The sequence below is a fragment of the Babylonia areolata genome, chromosome 12, assembly GCF_041734735.1.
Source record: "Babylonia areolata isolate BAREFJ2019XMU chromosome 12, ASM4173473v1, whole genome shotgun sequence".
In the NCBI taxonomy this organism is placed as follows: domain Eukaryota; kingdom Metazoa; phylum Mollusca; class Gastropoda; order Neogastropoda; family Buccinidae; genus Babylonia; species Babylonia areolata.
In genome coordinates this window covers 30,199,591-30,205,654 of record NC_134887.1, presented here as the reverse complement: position 1 = coordinate 30,205,654, position 6,064 = coordinate 30,199,591, and positions in this window count along the sequence as shown.

Genomic DNA, 6,064 nt, shown 5'->3' with positions numbered 1-6,064 from the left:
CATGTTTTGCAGTCTGCAGATGGTAACAATAATGATAATAATGGTAAGATGAAGAAGAAGGGTTATAAAAATAAAAATAATTAGTACTATTACTACTAATAATACATTAAAACTAATAATGCTCTCCTCTAGTTTATTTAGAGCTCAAAGCGCCATGACATTTCAATGTGACAGAGCGCTGCAAGAACCCCACAGATTTTAATAAACTGTGTGCTGGAACTGGCAGTCTGTAGAGTAGTGTCTACGTGTATGTTTGTATATATATATATGTGTGTGTGTGGTTTTTGTATTCCTGACAAAAACAGCATCAGGGGTGTTGCAGGACTTACTGGCAAACACTTATCGTCTGCTACAGATGTGTACATGTTCTCTCTTCTTGTGAAGGGAGACAATGGACTGGTGACAGCTGACTAGTCAGTCAACCACATGATTATAATTGCTGCATACAGCAGTGCCTGTTGTTGCACGACCTCAAACATGTACAACACTGCTGTGTTCTCCAACAGCCACTTGTACCAGCTGTCCTGTCCAAAAGCAAGTATCACATCTTTTTCACTTACCCATGTTCAAAACCACTTTTATATTTATGCTTATTCAATGATGGCTGTTTGTGAGAAAAAAAATAATCAACTTACACATTTTGAACCTTCAAGCAACACCTAATAAAGGCCGTGGGGGCGGGCTGCTGCAAATGTCTCATCAATATTTATTACTCTTGTCAAGTCTACATCCTCCAGCACTTGTAGCTGATGAGAAAATGTTGTGAAATTCCTGACAGCACTATGATCTGTTCAACTGAAATTAAAGGGCTTTTCTCCCAATCATTTCCCCTGTTAGTTTCTGTACAAGTTAATGCATCTAAACATGCACGCTAACCACACAACAAAAGCACAATAGCAACATTTGCACCTCACTACAAATAACAAAACAGCTGCTCACAAACAGCTCAGATTGTAATGAAATAAAAACCCAGCAAATCAAGATATAAATGCAGCAATACAGTGTATGATACAGACATGAACTACACACTAAAACCATGTACCAAGGTGACAGTGAGAGCAACATTTTACCTGGCAGCAAGTTGAAAATAAAGGATGACAATCTTGAAAAAACACTAAAAGGAAACAGTGACTTCAGAGAAAGTCATATGAGCAAACAGTAGGTATCATTGTTAGCTAACACATGCTTCAAAGGAAAGTAAATGCCAGAAGATTATTTCTAGCTGATATATACATGTTTTAAATGAAAACAACTCTCAGATGATTATTATTACCTGATGCATACATGCTTTAAAGAAAAAAAAAGTGTCAGAAGAGCAAATACTGAATATTACAATGAACTGATACACACTTTAAGGGGGTGCGTCTATATGCAGCACAATAAATTACTGGTAATGCAAGTTTAATGTAAGTTACCACAACTTTGTCAGTCTTTCTTTGTCTCTCAACTGTGCAATCACAATACAAGCGAGAGGGTGAGGGGGGGAGAGAGAGAGAGAGACTTGAGACTTGAAGAGATTAAAAGCCTCCACTGAGGGAAAGAAACATGAGCACAGACAGGAGGAGAGAGAGACAGAGCACAGGAGAAAACAATAAGGCTGCTGTCCACACGCTGCCCAAAAGACAACGGACTGACTACAAGCAAAATGTCATGCCTCTACAAAAAACTCCTTTTCCTTTCACTTGTATGCTGTCCATTTGCGTTTACTTTTCTTTTTGTGATATTTCTCTTCACTGAGTTATAATGGACATCGCCCTCCTTCTCCTTTTTTCAACCCAATAAACACTCTTCAGAAACAAAGATGTACCAATTTATGAGTGAGAAAGCCTGTTTTCCTGTTGCTTTTCTTTGTTCTATGTTACTACCAACATCACAACACTGAAAGTTTGTGACACTGTCAGATTCGTTCAGTCAAGGTTTGCTTGTTTCCAGAGTATTTTTGAGTGGCACAAGATCTCTAACTTTGTCTGTACCTAACAAATGAGTGCATCTTGCTTTTCGTGAATTCTGTTTTTAATTCTGGGAGTGTGCCTTATATACCTCAGTGCCCTGTAGACCAAAAATTACAGGAGTCAATAAAATTGTCTGCATGTCAAATCAGTCTAAGGTTCTTGTTCAATGACACATTGTGAAACAATTACCGGTAATGAAGTCTTGCCTGTGACAGATGTTATAAAACTGATAAATCATGAGGAAATTCTCAAGAGCTATCAATGTTCTTGTCATATTTACATATGATAAAAACTATTTTAGCCAGGCCACACTCCTAACAGGACACTACAGCTTATTTCACAAAGAAAAAAGTTCAATGAGGGTAACGTTTTATTCTTTTGCCAAATACAAATGCAAGTTCTTTTTTAAGAAGCGTCCTTGTTAAAGTATACATAAAGTACATGCAGTACATGACAAAAAAGAACTTTTAGCAAAGAACCAGAACAGGAAATATAAAAAAAGCAAAGAACTATAATAGGAACTATCTCCTGACAACACATGTTTTTACATGAGTGTTTTAACTGACAGACCTGACCAATTTAATATGCATGATTTCAAAAAGGAATATTTCTGTCTTTTATTACAGTACTTGCCACAACTAATGAAAATCTTTCTTCTCCTTAGTCTGAAGTTTGCTGATTTGTTTACATGTTTGTAAGCCTGTATGTATATGCACACAAACACACATATATATTTATATCTTTGTTTTCCACTCACTTTCAACGGTCAATGGATTTTAACTGTTTTGCTGTTTTAAAAATCCACAGAGTTTATTCTATGAGTGGACAATGACTAGAACAAAATGCTAATGAAGACCATGCAGGTCTGACATAGGTGAGTATTACTCTGTTCCTGTCTTTTAATGCTTAAGATATATTCTTCAAAACCAAAACCCCTTGGATGGCAATTCTTTTCTATGTGGATTGTCTCAGCTGACTTTCCTTTTAAGCAAAAAAAAATGGTAAAGGCAGCGACACTGTTGTCTGGCACTGGCTGTCACATGGCTCCTGTGACGTTCTCTGTGATGTCTTCATTACACTCACATTCCATGTTCACAGCCAAAGTTAAGTTATGTGTTATCCAGGCAGTGAAAACTTCTGACTTTTTCCTCTGAATCATGGGAAGCCTTTTTGAGAAATTTCATTCCTTCCGTATCTATACAGCTCAAAACCAGTACCAATATAATTCCTCTCCTGCCTAGACAATTTTTCATGATAAAATAATAACAATAAAGATAAAAAGAAGTATCATCTAACACAAATGATATTCAAAACGACAGTAATAATAAAGGGAACAATTACCTATATATACATGGTTCAGTAATCCTTCATGTCTTCTTGAAAATCCACCCAAACTGATACAAGGAATGGAATGGCTTGATTTTCGACAATGAAAAAAAAAAGGACACAAAAAACATGAATAAATATAACCTGAGTCCAACCTGTAATATGAATACTGGTATGTCATGGACAATGATGATGAAAGCTTCACCCACACTATGTTCCAACAGTGCAAAGCAGTCCTGTACCATAGCCTCTTTTTCTTTAAACCACCTGATAAACCAAGTCATAAACAAAGCTCATGCGTGAGTGAGTGTGTGTGTGTGTGTGTGTGTGTGTGTGTGTGTGTGTGTGTGTGTGTGTGCATGCGCGCGTGTGCTGTTTGCCCCGACTAAAACTGAAAGGATTCACCAGTTGTCCATGTTGCTCTCTAAAGAAAATGTTAACAGCACATTAGTTACAGTACAACAAAGCAGATGAGTGTTCAAGAGTTTTCAAAACTTCATGCTCACTTCACTGGATAGACACAGCCCCATAGCATGCAGCCCTAACATTTAAAGGTGAAATTGTCTCATCTGTTGACAAACACTGCAAAATACAATAAATGATATTGTCTCGCCTGCTGACAAAAACTGTAAAATATAACAACTGAAATTGTCTACTCTCGTGACAAAGACTGTGAAATATGATAAATGAAATTGCCTCGTCTTAGTCTTACAAAGACTGAAAAAATATAATCAAGGATGTTGTCTCATCTGGTGACAAAGACAAAAATATAACAACAGCAAAATTACTAATCCAGCCAAAACCATCCCCAAACTTGGACTCGGTTCACAGATACTCAAAGAGATTCTTGATGAAATGAGGTGCTTTTCTTTCTTTCTTTTTTTTTTTAAAATTTATTTATTTATTTATTTATTTATTTTACTATACCTGCTGTGTGGGTGGGACCATAACAGCACAGGTAAGGTTCATTCACAACTGAATCAATGCAAGGCTGCACACCACATCCTTTTTTGTTCCCTATACTTCTTTTGTAAACAGTGTCTCAGCACTCTGTAGATCCCTTTCTCCAGCCGAGGTCACATCATTACCAACTGTAAAAGGAAGGTAAGCTGAGGATGTTTTGTTTTCATTTATTTCCCCACAACTGATGTGCACACTTTTAGACTCACATATAAATTACTGAAGATTTCAGAACTGAAATGCGAAGAGAAATCTGGCACTACTGTGACCCCAAGCACAGGCTATGCTCACTAGAATCAATAAATTCAGAATATAAAATAGAACAGCTATTATCAACAGAAGACAAACCCAAGACCCCGTCAGACACAGTAGCAATTTACAGCATGTAACCAAACTGTTGCTGACACAACTGGATCCGCTAAATCAGTTCTATCAAACCCATGCCTAAAACTCCTCCACAAGCCTGACTTAAATACATACAGTATTCCATATGCTTCTCCACAAACAGAACGTTCAGCTGCTGACACATTTTAAAAAGAAATATTCCAGTAACTCATACCTTTTGAACTTTTTGAGATCAAGACAACTTTTGGCAATGGAATTTCGTTTTTCTTTTTCTTGCCATCATATCAAACACTGAGGGCTATGCTCATTATAACTTGCCTTTTACTCATTTTCAGAAATCATACAAAACTGACAATTTACTGTTTCCAGAAACCAAAGACATACAATTTACAATGCCAAATTTGCATGCATCTGCAATGTAACCATCCTATGTCATCACCCAAATCCTTGATCATTTTTTTTCTGACAGCACATAAATGTATAACTTGGACTAATCTGAATCGTGAATAAATTTTTTTTAAAAATAAATTATATTTTTTTAAAAGCTGATTACATGGAGCTCTGTATCACAGGCTGAGCAATTCAGCAAAGCCTCCTTTTGATGCCCCATCCCCACCTGGTCCCATAATCCACGCTTCCCCTGCTACATGTCTACCTGTGGTCACCTGTCTCACTACACCCCCCACCCCACCCTTCCCCTCCTACATGTCTACCTGTGGTCACCTGTCTCACTACACCCCCCACCCCACCCCCACACTTCCCCTGCTACATGTCTACCTGTGGTCACCTGTCTCACTACACCCCCCACACCCCCCCACACTTCCCCTGCTACATGTCTACCTGTGGTCACCTGTCTCACTACACCCCCCACCCCACCCCAACACTTCCCCTGCTACATGTCTACCTGTGGTCACCTGTCTCACTACACCCCCCACCCCACCCCCACACTTCCCCTGCTACATGTCTACCTGTGGTCACCTGTCTCACTACACCCCCCCACCCCAACACTTCCCCTGCTACATGTCTACCTGTGGTCACCTGTCTCACTACACCCCCCACCCCCACACTTCCCCTGCTACATGTCTACCTGTGTTCACCTGTCTCACTACACCCCCCACCCCAACACTTCCCCTGCTACATGTCTACCTGTGGTCACCTGTCTCACTACACCCCCCACCCCAACACTTCCCCTGCTACATGTCTACCTGTGTTCACCTGTCTCACTACATAGCCCACCCCCACCCCAACACTTCCCCTTCTACACGTCTACCTGTGGTCACCTGTCTCACTACACCCCCCACCCCAACACTTCCCCTGCTACATGTCTACCTGTGTTCACCTGTGTCACTACACCCCCCACCCTCACCCCAACACTTCCCCTGCTACATGTCTACCTGTGGTCACCTGTCTCACTACACCCCCCCACACCCCACCCCAACACTTCCCCTGCTACATGTCCACCTGTGGTCACCTGTCTCACT